General features: G+C 39.7%; 1 non-coding gene across 1 annotated transcript; it reads right to left on the bottom strand.

The window, feature by feature from the left end:
• Positions 1-19,833: 19,833 nt before the first annotated feature.
• LOC118488591 lies at positions 19,834-19,939 on the bottom strand. Its single transcript, XR_004885135.1, has one exon. It is a non-coding gene; the product is annotated as a small nucleolar RNA R71 (small nucleolar RNA).
• Between the last annotated feature and the right edge of the window lie 1,001 nt (positions 19,940-20,940).

The raw sequence follows: 20,940 nt of genomic DNA on the forward strand, positions 1-20,940 counted from the left end.
CTTTTCACGCTTTCGCTTCTCTGCCTTCTCTTCTTCCTGTTGTTTCTTCAAAAACTTTCCTCTTTTCTCTTCCATCCTACGATTTTCCCGTTCACGTTCACGTTTAGCTTTCTTCTTCATCTTTTCATCGAATGCCCACCAAGACGACTTCCACTTGCTTTCAGAATTGATTCCTTTTTGAAAGCATAGAGATACCACACGCTGGAACTGTTGAGCTTGATCTTTATCTTCTGCTTTATAACGAATCTTGTTAATAAACAAGCATTCGATGTCTTTTGCCGAACAATTCACCAGCCACATCGGATCATAGACACGAATATATCTCAGCTCACTACCAGCTCTGTATGTAATGATAGCTTCAGTTGTAAGACAGCTATACACCCAATCAATGAACCCTTTGTAAAAATCTTGTTCCATTTCTGGCATAGGAATCGTCGTCATGGTTCTGGGAGGCTTTACATTCAGAATAGTTTCCCGTACACCAGTTTCAGGATCTATTCTTTCAACCCGTCTTGGACGATGAGGTTTCCATTTCAGATAACCTCTGAGAGTCTCATACTTGATATATCCCCACATTGCTTTATCATTCTGTCTCACCTGATACTCCAAAGTTCTCACCTGAGATAACTCATCGACATCCCACCAAGGTAATGACATAATGTCATATAATCGTTTAAAGTATTGGACACCAAATTCTCTTCTGACTGCATAGGCGTTGACCTGAGTAAGAAAACCCCAATTGATGATATCACCAAGAGAAATAGATCTATCACGTTGAAAAAACTTCAAAGGCCTCTTGAACTTTCTTTCATGACCGTCTTTAAACCATTTTGAATGATCTTCTTTCTCAACATTTGATTGACTTACTTGTTCAGCTTCTTTTCTCAAGCACTCAAACACATTTTCATTTACTGCTTCAGTCACCTTTTGACGTAACTCATCTCTGTTTTCAGCTGCGAAAAACTCCATTAACGTCGGAAGTTTTGATGTATCTTCAGGGACATCCTCATTATCAGAACAATCCTCTACTTCAACCCTATCGTACTGATCTGCATCCTCAACATAGTTATACTTGTAATCTTTCTGTTTATTGATATCAAAAGATTCCAGATCAGCTTCAAGATCAATTGGATTCTCGGGGTTTACATCATTTAACATCTCCCTATACACATCTAGACATAAGAACAGGGGTTCGTGATGCTCTACAATCTGATTCTTGCTCGACTCCCCCTTTCCCCCAGCTTTACCACTTTCCTCATTTACTGTGTCATTCAGCAGATCTTCAACGACTTTGTCTTTTGCAGCTTCAGTAACTCTCACACCAGAACCTCCTGCAGCATCATCATTATCATCACCTTTCGAACTGTGACTGCTTGCAGAATAAACAAACTCTTCCTCATCATCATCATCTTCATCATCCTCTTCTTCTTCGCCATCAATTAACTTTGGCGATTGAATTTCTTCTTCAATTATACCCGGAACTGAGGATATAGGCACTGGGTTATCTACCACCATTGAAGGCACAATAGACATTACAGAACTTCCTTCAATAGCTTTACCTTTTTCTTTCATTTGCCTTTCTACTTCTGCTTTACGTTCAGCACGAAGATCTTCTAACTTCAATTCTTCATACTTTTGTTCCACAGACGTCTCCAACATACTTTCCACAACCCTATTCAGCATGTAAAACTTATGTTCATGTAGTGCTTTAGCAGCCATAAGTTCTTTGTTCTTCAGCTTATAGTACTCGTTCTCACTTTCCCGACGACTCTTCTCCTCTTCTAACTCAGACACTCGAACTTTCAAAACATCAATTTCTGTCTGATCAACTTCAATCTTTAATTCCAACACTTTGTTTTCACCTTCTAATCTCTGCACTTTTCCAGCAAGAGACTTTTCTTTTTCAGAAATTCTTTTACATTCATCTACCAACTTTTTGTTTTCTGCTATCACCTCATCAATTCTCTTTTCCAACTTCAAGACTTGAGAATTGTTTGCAAAATCAAAATCAACATCTAGCAGATTATCATACGGTATTGCAAGACCTCTACTTGAAGAACCATGTTGTGTTTGAGCAAGAGGAGGTGTACCAAAAAGATTTTGTGAAGAATAATATTGTTGATGTGGAGGTGGTGATGGTGGAAACAGAGGAGATGGTTGTCGTTGTGGTGTAGGTTGTCTGGGTGGTGTTGAATGTGATGGAGGAGTAGGTTGTTTTGGTGATTGTTGTGGTGTTGGTTGTCTAGGTGGTGATTGATGTATTGGAGATTGTGGAGGTGTTGGTTGATGTGGAGGTGTTGATTGTGTATGCATGATCTTTTGAGGACGCTTTAATACTTTTATCTTTGGAGTAGCCTTCTTTCTACCTCCAGCTTTCTTTTTACTTTTAGGAGTAGATTGAGATGCAGAAATATGTTCTGGAGACGGTTCATACGGAGCATCTTCTTTCTCTTCTCTCCTCCTCTTTCTGAGTAACTTCTCTTTTTGTATTTCCTCTCTCATTCGCTTTTCACGTTCTAGTGCATCAACTACCTCAAACACAGACCCACTAGATGAACTAGTAGTGTCTTTATCAACATCGTCGCCTTCAACATTATCTATCACTTTCTCTTTCTCCTTTTGAACATCAGAAGTAACTTGCCTATCAACAAAAACTGCTTCTGTTGTGAACAAATCAGTTTCAATTTCAATATGTGCTACACTAGCCACCTCTTGTTCCTTTTCAATGTTCACCTCAGGAACTTCTTTTTCAGACTCATCTATTAGCATAGTTTCAGCCTTCTTCTTTTGTTTCTTTCTTGGCTTTGATGAAGAACCTTCACCTTCGACTACCGGAGATACAAGTCTACGTCTGCGCCCAGACTCCTTTACAAACCACTCATTCTTGATAGGTTTGAAACCTTGAATTATTTTCAACTCTGCAGCATACAATGCTTCTTTCATTTCTTCTTCATTTCTCCAGTTTTGATGGTTTTCTTGATCAGGATCCACATAACTTGCATCTTTAAGTAAACCAAAGTTTTCAATCACCAACTCCGGTTCTGGATGATGAGGATGGTACTTGATCAAGTTCTTCAATGAGATATTAGACATATGTGCTTGAACAAGAAGATCATCTTTAATATGTTTGTCAATACCAGGATACGCACGATCTATCATCATTTGAACAAAGCGTGGATACCTCCAAACTCTAACATCCGACGCTAGATTTTCCACCATATAATGAAACACGATGTGTGAAAAGTTATATTTCTTATTCAAGACCAAAGCAGTTAACATGTTCATTTGATAGTCCCTCATTTGATCATAACTTCCCTTTGTGTGACTCAGGGAAATCAGAATACAATGTATCAAAAACTTGAACGACTTCTGGAATTTAGACTTCAAGTAATTTCCAGTATTCAGCGTGCTTCTATATCCCAAACGCAGCATACATCCTTTCACCATTCTTTCAGGAAATCTTGTTGGATAATTGGCTTCATCAGGAAAACTCATAACCTCTCTAACCAACGCTTCGGTCACCAGAATAGTCTCTATCTTTCCGTTCACTTCAACATCTGCTGAAATCACTTTGTTTTCCTCGTCATACTTAGCACTGTTCCAGAATCTGCTGATATGTGATCGATACAATGGCCTCTGTTCTGTCATCGCTTTCTTTACTGGTATCCGATCCATGTAACTCAGAATACTGCTGAATTCAGACAACAGAGGATATTTCTCCACATCTAAATCCACACAACTGTTATGGACTGGATCGAACAACACATTCGTAGATGCCTGCACTGCAACAAATACAAACACTTAGAAAAAAATTTGAACCTTTGAGAAACTGTCCTAAAAAGCGATCCATCATAGTGTCTAAAAAGCGATCTGACCACTATGATACCACAAAGGCAATTCAAACATAACACTATCCTATCAGCGATCCACACATATTGACTAAAAAGCGATCCTAAGATAAAAAACACAAAACGCGACCCACCCCTAGTCACAAAAGCGATACAACCCTAATATGTTCTAAAAGCGATCCTGAAAAGGTACACATGGGCGGTTCAACATTGTTCATATGAGCGATCTACAGACTGTACATATAGACGATTCAACAGAGTACATAAGGGCGGTCCTAGAATGTTACACATAAGCGGTCCAGAAACTATACAAATGGGTGGTTCAAGAATATGCCTTATGAGCGATTCAAGATAGGATCTATGAACGGTTCAAAATATTTGACTGTAAAAGCGACCCACATATCAAAATCATGTAAAAACAACTTATACCCTAAAATTGATTCTATAAACAGATTCTACGAAGAAATCCGAACCTAAGGGTGTCTTTTGATTTTGTTATAATAGCCTGAATTACCCTAGATCTAGTATTGAACACACTCAGATCCAACAACCTTCATCAAACGATCAAATTTCATCAATTAAAGCCTAACATCATACTCGTAATCATAAGACGACACTATTACACTCTCTGATTCACTCAAATTCGACAGTTAAATGCTTCAATAGATGATTTGAACATACATACATCCTGACAGATAATGTTTACCACAAAAGAACTGAAATTAAAAACAAACATACCTTGCCTATGATGTAAAAGATAAGAATCTATCAAGAATACAAGAAAACAGGGCTCAAATCTAAGGAAAACTTGAAGAATACATGAAAACAGTTGAGATCGCTTCAGAGACACTCGTTGAAAAAGCGGTTCAGAAATGACAGAATAAGCGGGTCCTGTTGCTTTTATATGAGAGTATGGACCGCTTATTCGTCATGTTCTTATGAGCGATCCTCAGACACTTTGTCACAAAAGCGGTTCAAGAATGTCATAAAAGCGGTCCCCAATTTGTTTTTCAAGAAATTTCAATTTTAAACATTTTTCAACATTTTCAATTTCCCATGTTTGCACCCAGTTGACCAGGTCCAAGTTAATGACCCTGTTCAACTGATTTGTCCTACCAAGTCCAAATTAATGGCCCTGGATGATCGAATTTATGAAGTAATTTTCCGTTTTGTTTTATAAAAATAGTTCAAATTAATGAACTTTTGACTTTTCAAACACTTTTGCACATTTTTCTCACAAACATCATACCAGATCTTGTTGCAATCACAGCTTACCCAAACCTCATCAAATACCGACATGTTCTGCATATAGGCTTTTAACTTCCAATCCCCAGTATCAGTTGTCGAAACTAAAATGAGAAAAGAAAATCTTTTTGGGTTTAAAGCTGTACAAACAGAAATATATACACACACTATTTTTTCGAGCGCGTTAAGGGATCATATCAGCTTCTGACAGAACACAAGCACCGTTAAGCTTATTTCATTTTAAACATTTAAGCAATTCGCGTTAATTGTCGGTATATTGGTCCATTTTAAATTCTCACAGAATTTTCAAACTGTTCGGGATACGTTAGTAGTGTTTTAGAGACTTAAACGTCAACGTGTGTTCCCACCTCAGTATATACTCCCGTATCCGGATCCCAGTATTCAGTCTTACAGGTGAATATACCACAACTGATATCTGTTAGGGGGTAAATGCGAAACCGTGAGAGCTCAGGTCAGAACTTCCGTTCAGCAGAGAGATGACGGCTCGACTTTTCGGTGGGTCCCCTTTAGAGGATCTTTTGCATTTCAACAGCAGCGACTATCAATTTTATTGTTTCATCAGCATGCTGAGGGTGAAGCTTATGTTTCAAAGCTTTTTGCATAAAGTATTATCCGGGGACTAGGTCAGTATTTCCATACAGCAGAAGTCCCGGGATAATACCCCAGATATCACCGAGTATAAAGACCTAGTATCTCAGAATACGGGACCTTTCAAACAGAATTTCAGGGGTTACCTATATATCCTGGAGGTGTTCCCCACGAAAACGCAAGTTAAATTTAGTTTATATCCCAAACCGATCTACTAATTTTGTATAAACCTACCGGCACATCTTTAGCGAGACTGCTTAATTGCATTTTTCATTACATATCTTTAGCGTACTATGCCTGTCTAGCTGATGTACTATCATTTCCCCTATACTACACTGCTCTTTTTTTGCATTTTTTAATGTTTTTGGATTTTTTATGATTTTATCATGTTTTTGTACTTTTCTGCGAATATCTCCCCCTGAAACTAAAACATATTTTTGTGATTTTGTTTTTTAAAGAAAAGCAGAAAATACAACTGTACAAGCAAAAGTTGACAACATGATACGGTTCAAGTCAGATCGCCGCCCAGCTCGGCTTCACACTCTATAACCCTCCCAGATTGCAGATTTTTTAACCCATTTAACTTCAAAAGATAATAAAATCTCTTTTTATCAAACGGTTTCGTGTAAAAATCAGCTTTCTGATCATCGGTGCTCACATGTTCAATCCGTATTAGTTTCTTTTCATAACAGTCTCGAATAAAATGGTGACGGATTTCTATGTGTTTTGTTTTTGAGTGGTGAACCGGATTTTTCGTGACATTGATGGCCGCTTCATTGTCCACAAATATTGGAGTATCCAAGAATTGCAGGCCGAAATCGCGCATTTGCTGTTGAATCCAGAGAATCTGAGAACAACAGCTAGAGGCTGAGACATACTCAGCCTCACACGTAGAAAGCGCGACTGCAGTTTGCTTCTTGCACTGCCAGGTAACAAGCCGAGTTCCGAAGAACTGGCACCCAGCAGTGGTGGACTTGGCGTTCTGTTTACAACTACCGAAATCTGAATCAGCAAATCCAGATAATGTAAAATCACCCGAGCGAGGGTACCACAAGCTAATGCTTGGGCAACCCTTCAAATACCGTAGAATTCGCTTGACGATTGTCAAGTGCGATTGTTTCGGGTTCGACTGGTATCGTGCACACAAGCATGTCGGGTACATGATGTCGGGCCTGGAAGCTGTAAGATACATCAATGAGCCGATGATCGATCTGTATAATGTTTCATCCAGCTTTACACCTTGCTCATCCGGACATATACCGTGATTCTGTGCCAGGGGGGTTGACGCAGGACTGCAATCTGCCATGTCGAACTTTTCGAGCACGTCCTTTACATATTTCGATTGATGAATGAAAATTCCGTCGGGTAATTGTTCAACTTGTAACCCAAGGAAGAATTTCATCTCCCCCATCGAACTCATCTCAAATTTCTTCTTCATCACAACTTCAAACTCTTTGCATAACTCGTCATTGGTGGAACCAAAAATGATATCGTCGACATAGATCTGCACAATCAGCAAGTGGCCAGCTACTTCTTTTGTGAACAAGGTGCTATCTACTGTTCCTCTTGTGAACCCGTTGTCCAGCAAGTAGGTTGATAGTGTCTCATACCAGGCTCTCGGGGCCTGGTGAAGACCGTACAGTGCCTTATCCAGCAGGTACACCTTGTCTTTGTTTTGCGGATCTGCAAACCCCGGTGGTTGCCCCACATAAACTTCTTCACGAATCTTTCCATACAGGAATGCCGATTTGACGTCAAGTTGATAAACTTTGAAACCTTTCCATGATGCAAAGGCTAGGAAGATGCGGATTGCTTCGAGTCTCGCAACTGGCGCATAAACCTCTTCATAGTCTATCCCTTCCTGTTGGCTGAAGCCCTGAACCACTAACCGTGCCTTGTTCCTTACCACGACGCCTCGATCATCTCTTTTGCACTTAAACACCCATTTTGTTTTTATCAGCTTTTGGTCCTTCGGCAGATCTACTAATCTCCAGACGCCCAATTTTTCAAATTGTAGCAGTTCTTCCTGCATAGCATTCACCCAGCTGTCTTCGGTCAATGCTTCTTTATAAGTCCTGGGCTCGATCTGCGAAATAAAACATTTATAAGAAACTTCTTTTTGCATATCAGCTATATCAGAATAAAAACAAGTAAGTGCATGATCAATCTGATGTCTCGTCTTAACACCGCTCTGTATGTCACCAATAATCTGTTCTGATGGATGGTAAGACAGTGTCCTCGGCATCACAGTATCTGGCACCACAACTTCCGATTCCAGGTTTGAAATATCAAGATCAACGATTTGATCAACAGTCTCCTCTGCAGTCTCATTTGGTTCCTCGTCAAAAGTAGGAGCGGGTTCCTCCTCTGAGTCGTCAGAAACGTCAAATGACGGAGCTGGTTCCTCTGGTTCCTCTGGCGGGATGTGAACGGTTCCACTCGGTCCTGCTTCATCATCGTGAGTACCCACGGTGGGTGTAGGAACTTCTAGCGGGCTAGACTCTGGCTCTTGCGACTGACTCTGTTGATACAGGTACATGAGAGCAGTTTCATCCTCACTCGGCTCGGACGGTAGATGAAACGATTCCCAGAGTTTATCATAGTCAAATAGGAATCTTTGTCCGGGAAGTTGTTGCGACGGTGTATGCTTTTGACAATCCACATGAAGAACCTGAATTACCTTCCCCAGACATGGTACAAATACCCTCTTTAACGGGCTGGCGTATCCTACGAAAAATCCTTCGTTCGCTTTTGCTCCGAATTTTCCATCAGCATCGATGAACGTACACGGAGAGCCAAAAGGTTCCAAGAACTCAAGATTTGGCTTATAGCGATGCAACAACTCAAAACAGGTCTTTTTATACTTCTTCACTGTCAAAACTCTATTCAACGTATAGCAAGCTGCGGACACTGCTTCACTCCAGAAAAAGATTGGAAGCTTTGAGTCAGCCAACATAGTACGTGCAGTCTCGATCAGGGTTCTATTCTTTCTTTCAGCCACGCCGTTCTGTTGTGGTGTATATGGCGCACTAAATTCGTGAAGAATCCCTTTTTCATTGCAGAATTCATACATTCTGTTGTTTTTGAACTCGGTTCCATTATCGCTTCTAATTCTTCTGATCGGCAACTTGTACACTGTCTCCATCTTCTTGAACAAAACCATTAACGCCTCGAACGTCTCATCCTTCTTCTCCAAGCAAATTACCCATGAAAACCTTGTGTAATCATCCTTAACCACCAGACAGTAAGAATCCCCACTGATGCTTTTTACGTTGACCGGCCCAAAGAGATCCATATGCAATCTCTCGAGAGGTAACCGGATGGAGTTGAGCATCTTTGTCGGATGAAATTTTCGTACCTGTTTTCCTTTCTTACAAGCAACACAATCATCAGGTAAATGAAAGTTTTTAACATTAACTCCTTCTACCAAATCGTTATGCACAAGAAAGTTCATTTTACGAATATGTATATGGCCCATCTTTCTGTGCCACATAACTGACTCTTTTTCTGTAGCTTTAGCTTTTGTCACAAAACACTGTTTTTGAGGAGTTGTTGGTGTTGCAGCGCTCATGTCTAAGATGTAAAGATCATTAACCCTAGGGGCGCGCAACAGAACCAACTCGTCAGGGACTTTAAACCCAGGTTTTAAGACCAAACATTCTGTTTTCGTAAAGTGAACGCTAAAGTCTTTGTCGCATATTTGCGAAATACTCAACAAGTTGTTTGTCAGTTCAACGATATAATTGACTTTGTCAAACGAAATGATGCCGTTCGTGAGCATTCCTTGACCAACTATCCTTCCACCTTGATTGCCGGCAAAACCCACATAGCTTCCATTAATTGCTTTCACATCATATAATAAAGCTAAGGATCCTGTCATATGCCGCGAAGCACCGCTATCCATTATCCATCTTGAGAGCACGGACTTGGGCAGCTCCTGCAATCAAACCACTAACACATCAGTTAAACAATGATGCCCACGTTTTTTTAACCTCTGACACGGTACCAAAAACCACATCACACTTTTCAGTTGTTTTAGGAAAACTAAATGTAACATTTGACTCAACTTCCTTTATATCTTGTTTTACTTTGTTATGAAGTTTTGGAAATTCCGACATGAACTTATCGAGTTCAAATTCACATTTACCCACATCATCTCTCACACATTGGGATTCATTTTTCAACTCGGTTTCCATCTTTTTAATCTCATTAGATGGTTTAGGTTTTGCGATCCATGTTTGTTTTTCAAAAGTTTTCTCTTTAAATTAAATTGTCGAAGTCTTAGGGGACTTAGAAGATTCGCCAATTTCGAAAGTCGATTTTGGCTTGTCCTCCGACTTCAACCTTTCACCCCGTTTGAGAATTCGGATCGGCGAAACCATCACTTGCTTATCTTTTGCAACGACCGGTGTTTTTGGTCGAGGTTTTTGAATGTATTGTTTTGAAAATTTGTTGTTTTCAACCATAGGTTTTTCAACCTTCGGTTTCTCAACAACCTTTTTAGCAACAGTTTTTACCACAACCGGTTTTTCAAACACCTTTTTACACTGCTTTGCCATGTGGCCGACTTCATTGCAGCGATAGCATACACGTTTGTCATATTCGACAAATGTGCTACTCACAGTTTCTGCTTTCAGCTTTTGCGCTGCATTGAAGTCTTCCACGGCCTTTTGACTAAAAATATAATCCTTTTCGATCTCAGTACTCGGACCACAAACAAAAACATCATCAATTCTCTCTTTCGGCTTTACCACCTGTTTAGCCATCCTTTTCTCGAAACCAATACCTTTGTTCTTTAATTTGTTATTTCTGTTTTTGCCTTTACCCACCCCCTCTACTTTTTCTGGACTAGTAGAGCATGACGATCCAACTGACTTGTTCAGTTTTGCAAAGAAATCACTTTTCTTTAGCTCATTTACGCTCAACTCGACCATCCTAAACACTTTCTGAACAGACTCAAACTTAACACTCTGAAGCGGAAACTCCGTGTTGGAATAAAGCTTGTCCGACCCAATCATAGTATAGGCCACCATAATCGAATCATCATCCGTACTTTTATCCTTTTTTGTCAAATAACGGTCTAAAAAGTTTCCGTCTTCCTCAGACTCACTCACGGACTCCACTGATTTTGCCTGTTCAGATTTCTCACTACCATCGTCCAACACCTGATCAATAACATTTTTTATAACCTGAGATGAGTTATCAATGTCAGACGCATCGAAAGTGATATCTAAGTTATCAGGTAAATCATTCTCAAGTGTTTTCAGTTTTATATTTAATGCAGCTTCCACCCCATCTGGATATTTCTGTGTGTAATGATTCCACATTGGGGGTGGAACGCTGTTGAAGGCAGGTGTAGCATATGGCTGTTGTGGTACTATTTGCTCTAAGACATAAGATGATGCCACGTAACTCATCAGTTTCTGATCAATTCTATCATTTTCTATTTTAGTCAACTCAAGCTCTTTTCGTAAAGAAGCGATTGTGTCTAAATGAAAATTTACTTCTCTTTGTTTGTCAAATAAAGTTGATTGAGCTAGCTTGGTTGCTTTGTCATTTTCAAGACTTTCTTTTTGTATCATTTTTATTGACCTAGACAATGTGTCATAAGCTTCTTTTAATTGTCCTAAGTCAAATTTCATCAGATCTGCATGTTGTTTCAATTCTTGATACATAGTGTCTTTTACAAGACACTCCGTGAACGGTTGTGAACAACTTTGACACGGTGTATCAGGAATTGAAACCTTTTCACCTAAGCTCTCATTCTCACAAACCATGTTACCAACAGGAGTTGACTCTGACTCAGACACCTTGACCTCGCTGACCTCTACGACTCCAGTTTCTCCTAGACCTGACATTTTGTCAACTGACTCCGGAATGTCTGAATCTACCTCTTTCAATTTGCTCATAAGTGCTTTATCGGCTATATCCTTCAGAGCTTCTTCCGTCATTTCTTTCGACACATCAATTATCTCCACTACTTCATCTTTCTTGGCTTCGAATCTCGGGCACGTACCGGTTCTTGGGTCTTCAAAAAAATCTGCATAAGAACCAAACACATTAGGAGGTAAAATTGACTTCATAGTATAGATAAATTCCTCCCGTCGAGATTCAAAACGAAGATCATCAGATACAGATTCTTCAGCTTTAGCAGAATATTTCACAGAAACATCCGTAACAACCTCCGGAATCTCTTGATCAACACCTTCAATAACTTCTTCAATCACGATCTCAGGAACAGACTCAACATTCTTAGTAACTGTTTCTTTAGCCACCTCAGAATCAGAATCAGCAAAAACAGCAGCCTTTCCATCAACATCTTCAGAAACTACGACTTCCGGTTCAGCATTTGTCTCGGTAATCTCTGCCACTTCAGCCATCATTGCCTGATCGTCTTTTCCAGGAATGAACTTGTCCCAACTAAATCCAGATGCAACTTTTTCATCATCCTGATTTACGATCAACGCCTTCTCAGGTTTGTTTTCGATCTGAGGTCTTTGAACTGCAGGCTGTTGGTTTGGGCGATGATATATAGCTTGCTTGTAGTAATCGTTGGTGAACGGATTCTGATGGTTTTTAACTTCGCGATTTGGACACTCCCGCTTAAAATGACCTTTCTCTTTACATTTGAAGCAGGTGACTTTGGTCTTGTCAAACCCCAGTTTCTGATCCGGTCCCGACAAACTATTTCTACCCGTGATTTCCATAAACCGCTGAGCTCTCCGGACTAGACTTGCCATACACCACTTAATATCTATCAATTCCAGCTCTTCAGGGTCGATTTGATCGTAATCCTCTTTGGTCATATCAGGATTTCCGATCCGACCAGCAACCAACCCTTCATACGCCTCCAGAACCGAACCCAATAACGCGATATGCTGCTTTGCTGCAGTTTCTGTGATCTCATTTCCATTTTTGATGTTAATCGCTATGTTGCAATGCACCCCAGACACGACTGTTTGTTGATTCGACCCAGTTGAACTTTGAGGAGAATTATCTGAAGCTTTGACGTTCGGCTCATAGTTAGCAAACGGAGTTGAATGACCTGACGAATATTCATTTGGAGTAACAGATGTAGTGTTTTCTGCACTAAAACCAGTAAGAATTTTCGGACTCTGAACGTTCGAAACTACAGGACTACTCTTGTAATACAACGATACATCTTGTGGCATATTTGCCGAATTTATCTTCTTAATTTTCACCAACTCTAGTTCATGAGCTTCAATCTTCTCTATGAACTCACTCAAGCTGTAATTCATGAAATCCGTACTGTTCTTCAACATCATTAAGTATGTTCCCCATTCCTCATAGGGAAGTGCATCGCACAATTTATCTATCCATTCTTCATTCGTCTTATCAACGTCCAACCTTCTCATCTCCAACACTAAATGACAATATCGCTCAATAAGCTGTTTAGTTGATTCACCCTTTATCCCTGTGAAGATGTCAAACTCTTTCTTCAACAAAGCCTTTTTGCTTTTTATCATTGACGCGCTGCCTTTGAACTTTTTCTCTAATGCATACCATATTGATGCTGAAGTATCCTTATGCTGTAGTAGCACTAAAATATCTTCTTTTATAGCTTGTTGCAGGATGCTGATCATTTTCTTCTCAGCTTTGAATTCTACCTGCTCTACATCCGTTAGACTTGCAACTGCCTTTTTTGTTCTCATCGCATCTAATGGAGCCACATACTCTCTCTCGATCTTTACCCAACTCTCTAAGTGATTGGCTTGTACCCAGTTCTTAAACCTCACTGACCATCCTGAGTATTCGTCTAAACTCATCAATTTTGGAGGTTTCTGCATCGTGCCCAGCTCATTTTCTAGATTCACATTCTGCAAAATATTGGTTTGGCCTTGAGTAGCACTCACACCCGAGAACATGTTGTAGAAGTCTTGACTATCCATTTTCAGACTTTACGGAAAAATTTTGAAACTGTTTCAATAAGCGATCCAGAAACTGTCAAGAAGAGCGATCCAGAAAAACACTAAGAGCGATCCACAAACTTTGCACTATGAGCGATTCACACACTTGTACTAAGAGCGATTCACACACTTGTACTAAGAGCGATTCACACACTTGCACTAAGAGCGATCCAGAGCTTTGCACAATGAGCGATCCAAAGTCTGCACTAAGAGCAATCCAGAGTTTTGCACAATGAGCGATCCAAAGTCTGCACTAAGAGCGATCCAGAGTTTTGTAATAAGAGCGATCCAAGATTGACAGATAAGCGGTTCAGCACTTTCAGGTGGTTCAGAAAAGCGGTCCAGCACCTAAGATACCATTTGGAGCGATCCAGACAGAGAGCGGTTCAGGAAACTTTGTATGTAAAAGCGGTTCAGAAGAGCGGTTCAAAGCTGACGTCAGAGCGGTCCAAACTTCACGAGTGTTTTTAGCTCAGTTTTAATCCGAATTTTTGTCCGAAACTTTCAAGGGTTTACTATTACTATATTTACCACCTACTGTCCAAAATTCAGTTCATTTTCACCGCTAAATCAGTCCAGATCTAAAAAAGTCTCAGAAAAACACTTCGTATCTAGCACATAGCTTACAACTGGCTCTGATACCAATTGTAGGATCGAGTATGATCTCACTGAGGAGTCAATATAAGCTAGAGCCTGCTAAAAATGTGGCGGAAACACATTTTAACATGATACGAAGATATACGGTACAGAAAGGAGTAGAAAACAGATAGATCTTCACTTTAATCACTTTTACTTTCACTTGATAACGATTGCCAGAAGGTCAGCAGTTCGACGTACAATCCAGGACAACGTTACAAATGAACTAAGATCAAGGGTATATATAGGATTTATGAACCGCTTATGTGACATGTCCACATAAGCGATCCAGCTTGGTTCGCTTTTGTGGACAAGTGTCACAAAAGCGGTCCAGCATACAAACTAACATATAATTACACATTTAACCCCTGATCTATTACAAAATAACCTATCTAGACCATATACATTAATCTAACTTCACAAAGACGCAGGCTTTAGACATTATGCACCAACAATCACGATGGTTATAGTCCATAGTGACTACACCTACTGATTACCACGTTATCTAGGCTCAGTGACGAGTCGTAGTTTCGGCCAAAATGCGCATTCTTGCGTATTTTGTAACCAAACTACTCATAGGTATCAAAACCGTTTGTTTTGATACCAAACCTGTTTTTCTAAACTTAGTTAAGCATGTTCTAACATGCTTAGCTCGTCACTTTTAGTATAGTGCTTATAGAGGGTCGTAAGATAAGCGATCTAAACAATCGCTTATACTTTCGAACCCGACCCATTTGGTCGATCTTTAGGATCCGACCAAACAGTTTAAGTGACCATAGTTGTATGGGGAATAACCTTCCGAGGTTATACCTTATGGTCACGACGTTAGGCGTTCCAAACGCGTTTTACGCGAACGACGTGTTAAGGTAGCATAAGCTACCTAAACGGGTCGTAATGGGTCGTAAGCACTTAGGTTAAGTTTCATTTTAGTATGTGGGCTCTGTTAAACCATATTACACGAGTCTCCATACTCGTTTGGTTTACGAACCCTCATCCTATCCAATCCTCCGATTTAGGTCCGGTATATTAACATAGTTACCTATATTAGGTGCCGTTTGATATCCGTGATCCCTAGCATTGTTTGGTTGTTATACAAGGACTTCAAATCAACCTCAAGTGAGTACATAGACCCCTCTATTACTGTTTTCCAAACTGTTTTGGGGTGAAACACATGTGCCTACTTGTTACTTTCATGCTTTCCTGTTTTCACATCGTATACTTGCTATGTTCATTAGTACGTTTATAGTACGTGATTTCATTACATTTTATGCTTTGTATGCCCATTGTGTGCATACTTAGTACATCACTTTGCAATTACATTTCATGCTATGTACGCCCATTGTGTGCATACTTAGTACATCACTTTACAATACATTTCATGCTATGTATGCCCATTGTGTGCATACTTAGTACATTGTTTTATATTGCATTTCTGTTGCATATGCTTATCCAGCATATGAACACATTAGACTACATTTTGAATCGATGTAACCATTTGACTATGTGAACCGTCTTAACCCTTTGATTATATGAACCGTTTGTAACTATTGAACCGTGTGAACCAGTTGTATCTGTTGACATGATTTACATTTGACAATAGACATTTGACTATACATAAACATTTCTACAATTGTTAAACATTTCATCTTGATGGTTTGGTTTGAGTAAGTGATCTAAGTAACGAGGCGTGTGTAATATGATACAAGCATGGTGGATACGCCGCTGGTACTTCCTATATATAAGTGTTTGTATGGTATTACATATCGTAGCGTTATTTGAATCATTTCAATTTGAGACATATAACATTTTATACAAATAACATACTTTTCACAAGACATTGATTTACAAACAACTTATCTTATACAAACTCATTTTACATGGTTATTCATTTAACCATACATTATTCTCCTATTTATACATATCATCTGATCTTATCGTTTTTCAAATGATTTACAAGACAAAGCAAATTACAAGGTTCATGACTAAACATTTTCTCAAACATAAGTCATGAATTCTGTTTTCACAAAACCTATGTATCTCACAGGCATTTTTATGCTGACGTACCTATTTTCACATGTGTTTTCAGGAGATGATGCATAGGACGTATCAAGACATACTTAGGCGGACCTGTGCCTTAGTGACTTAAAACGAGACAAGAACTAGTTAATTTATGTTATGTACTCTTTGGTTCTTGTTTAAAATAATGTAAACTTTCATGTTTGATTAATAAAACGAAACTTCAATTGCCATGGATTTGAAACAATTAATTCTGTTACAACACTCCCCGATGATTCCGCCACGTTTTGTATGTTCTACGTGGTCGGGGTGTGACAGGGGGTTTGGACATTTAGTTGCCCAATTTTGTGCCTACAAGCCTATCGTTTGTTACCCCTAGTTAGTTACCTAAAAATTTACCCGATTTGACCCGGTCTTATAGTATTAGTGGTTGTTTAGTAGTTTGTGATTTAGTTTGTTTTATACAAAAAGAAAAAAGAAAAAAAAGAAGAAAAAAAAAAAGAGAAAAAGCAATGAAAAATGAAAAAAAAATGAAAAAAAAAGTGATGTTTAGTTGTCTTGTATATAGTAGTTAAGTTTGATAGTTGTTCGTTTGTTTCTTTGGGTAATAAAAGACCGGGTTAAGTTTTCGCTACTTCATATATATTCCATTTCCTACCCATTCGCCTAGCCTCGTTACAACCTTAAAAGGCCCTTTGATTTGCATTCATGTTTGGCACTTGTAGGAGGAGGACCGATTTAGGTACAAGCCTATAGTTGTGCAATCACCCGTTTGCCTATTGTGTGTCTAGCTTATCTTTGCTAGTACTTACTCGTAGCCAAGAGGAGAGATTTAGAGAGGGGTGTATTGTTTTGGGTGTTAAGAACGGGTTAGTAAAAGGATGACATGTTTTTGTTTAGTTTATGTTGATCGCGTATGTGTTGAAAATAGTTTTTGAATGAGTTGCTTGGGACAAGCAACGGGTAAGTGTGGGGATGTGACGGGTGGTCCGTAGGACAACCCTTAAGGCCTTTAAATAGACTAAAATACCATACTTTATCCGGTTAATAGCTTGAATTTGGTAATCACAAGATGTTTGATGTTACAGGTGTTAAAGAGCTTAAAATGCGAGTTTTACGGAGCTTGGATGGATGCTAGAAGTTGGCGGTGTTGGGATTGAAGAAATGGTGAATTAAATGAAGGAAACAAGGAAAAACTAACACTCAGCGCCGTAACCTACGGCACTTGGCCGTAGGTTACGGCCCCAACCTTTGCAAAAAGCCTTCGCCGTAAGACAGAAGCCACCCACCGTAAGGGAAAGCTGCCCGCCGTAACCTACGACCCTCTGCCGTAGGTTACGCCACCGACTGATCCAATTTTGTAACTTATGCATTAAATTGTCATTTCATCGGTTTTTATGGTGGCTCATCGTATGTTTTCGGTTACGACTCACTTGTGAACGAAAATTGGAGCAATCTTGGAGACTTGGAAGCTTGGAGAACTATCTTTTATCTAGTTTTTGTTGTGGGTGATCTTGTTGAACAATATTAACTTTATTTGCATTATGATGTTGCTTCAAGCCATGCGTGGCTAAACACTCTATGGTCATCTTAGGTGGAAGGTTTGTGAAAACTATTGTGCTTGTTTTATATTTCTAGAATGATGAATTGAACTTATGTTTTGTTTATCATGGTGTGTTCTTGTTTGTTTGTAAAGTGTTGATGCTTATAATTATTCTTCTTTGAAACCATATGTTCTTGGTGCCGTTGGCAATCGAGATATCATGGGTAGAATTAGAATTGGGTCAGGGTCAATTGGTCATCGGGTAACAACCTCACGTTCTAGGAATCTGAGTACTTAAGTTCCCTTTTATCACAACAAGTAATTTCACATGAACTATGTCTATGTAGTTCTTTCTAGTAAACCATAGCACAATTGTTGAAACAAACCGGAAACTTAGGATGATCATTTGTCTCTAAATTGTTTACAAACTCAATTCTCATTTCGCAAATTAATTAGTAACCATAGTTTTAAAAGAACCAATCCAATCAGACCAACTCTTGAATTTTATTTTCTTGCAATTAGCCTAATTTAGTTAATCTAGATTAATTCTCAAATAACACATTTTCCACAAACTCCCTGTGTTCGATACCCACTTACAGCGCTATCTATTTAGTTGTATTTGGATTAAATTTGATTGTGACCACGACATCACGTCAAAATTTTGGCGCCGCTGCCGGGGAGTAGTGCGCAACGTGTGTTATTTTTGCTTTTCTTAAGTTTGTTATTTTTCTGGTTTACGCGGGGTTTGTTAGTGTGCAGGTATTTACAGGTGCATGCGTACTAGAAGCTCTCACAAGCTTTCAACATTAGCATTTGATCCGGAAATCGAACGAACTTTGCGAGCAAACAGGATTTTGTTAAGGGAAAATACAATTAGCGGTTCACCAACAACACCAATTACACCGATTACACCACTGAGATACATGGATCGGGATCCACCACCACCACCCACTACGGGTGAAACTGCTCCACCATTTATACCAACAACCACTCAACCTTCACCAAATACCACCCTTCCAACCACTACCACTTAACCTACCGTACTTCAAAATGTCACAACAAACTAATACCACACAACCTATTACCACTCAAGAAGAACCCACCATTACTTTTAACCCTGCTACTACTATTCCACCATTATCCCATTTCTTCCCGGGCGCGGGTCCATCATATTCAAACTATACCATAGCACCAAACGAGTCGGGTTTTCAGTACTCGACTCATCCATTTGGGCAATCTTCGGGAATTTAAGGAGATGGTTATGATGAGGGATATGAGGAATTTGAGGGTTTTGATGAAGATGGGTATGCTTATGGAGGTGATGGGGATCAAGGAGAGTTCGGTTACGTGCAAGGCCAATTTCAAGGAATGCCAAGTGTTGGTGGAGTGCAACAACAACAACAACTCATACCACAACACATTAGGCCGAGGCCACAAGGGCCACAAATGCAACGTCCTATACCATTGCAACAAGTTCGTCCACAAAATGTACAACCTCAACTTCAAAGGCCAATTCAACAACCACCGATGCCACAACAACAATTTCAACAACCAATGGCACCACAAGGGCATATACCAAGACCAATGGGTCCTGTTCGTCCAAGGGGGCGGTTTGGTGTACCAAGAAGGCATCTTAGAGAACATGCGAGGGGTATTGAAGCGCATTTTAGGCCGGTGATTACTCATAATCCTTCACCGGTGGTTATTCCTCACAACAATCAAGGAAGAACTTTTGAAGTGAGAACGAATTCCTTGCAAAGTTTGCCGAAATATAAGGGTCTAGCAACGGAGGAACCCTATTTCCATTTGGAAGCCTACGACTCAATTTGCAATACTCTTGGGAGTCAAGGTTTTTCGGCCGATGACGTCAAGTTGGTTTTATTTCAATTTTCTTTGGAGGATAAGGCAAAGAATTGGTTTTACACTTTGCCTTCAGCATCTATTTACACTTGGGCGGAAATGCAACAAATTTTCTTAGACGAATTTTATACCACCCAAAAGACCAATGATGCTAGGAAGGGGTTGAGGAGTTTCCAACAACAACAAGGCGAAATGTTTCATGAAGCTTTTGAGCGCTTTAATATGATGATCAAAAATTGCCCGCATCATGGAATTGAACTTTGGGAGTTGATGAATGCTTTCCATGAGGGGTTGTGTGCCGAAGATGCGCGTGATTTAATGTCCATCACAAATGGGACTTTTGGCACAAACTATGAGCATGACGATTGGGAGTTCTTGGAGCAAATGGCCATTACATCAAAGAGAAAAGCTCAAGCATCAAGGAGAGCACGACCGGCCATTACCCGAACACAAGTGCATGTGGTTGATGATGGTAATGTACAAACTTCTAATCAAATTTATGATGTTTGTGCTATTTGCAATGAAATAGGTCATGCGGCTGAAAATTGCCAAGGAGGTGATGGGCAATACGAAGAGGTTCATGCTGTGCAAGGTCAAGGAGGGGGTGGTAGAAATTACAACAATATGAATTCTAACACTTACCACCCCGGGTTGAGGAACCACCCAAACTTTCGTTATGGGAACCCTTCAAATCAAGTTAACCCGAATTTCCAAGGAAACCAAGGATTTCAAAGGCAATATCAAACGGGTCAAAGCTCTTCGGGTGGAAACGAAGTAATGGAAATGTTGAAGGCGATGCAAGTTGAAATGCAATGAATGAATCAACGTGATGAGGTTCGGATGCAAAAGGACGAGGCCCGTGATAAAGTTGACTACTCAAATGGGTCAACTTGCGAGTGAAGTGGCGATTTTGAAGAAAGCAAAAGGCCAGCTACCAAGTGATACGGTGAAAAATCCCAAGAACATAAAAGGCATTAATATCAATGTGGTAAGCACCGTTCCTAGTACCGAATTTAATGAAAAATGTCTAACCTCTTCGTGTCAAATAAATAAAGGTATAGAGAAGGATGCTGATGGTGAGAATGATAAAGAACATGGAGCACCAATCGTGCCTATCCGTGTGGGAAAATTAAAAATCCCTCACGCATTGTTGGACTACGGGGCAAGCATGAGTGTGCTACCAGGCGATTTATATGATATGTATGATTTTGGTCCGCTTCAAGATGCAAACACCATGGTGAGTTTGGCGGATGAA

This window comes from Helianthus annuus, chromosome 16 (genome assembly GCF_002127325.2).
Source record: "Helianthus annuus cultivar XRQ/B chromosome 16, HanXRQr2.0-SUNRISE, whole genome shotgun sequence".
In the NCBI taxonomy this organism is placed as follows: Eukaryota; Viridiplantae; Streptophyta; class Magnoliopsida; order Asterales; family Asteraceae; genus Helianthus; species Helianthus annuus.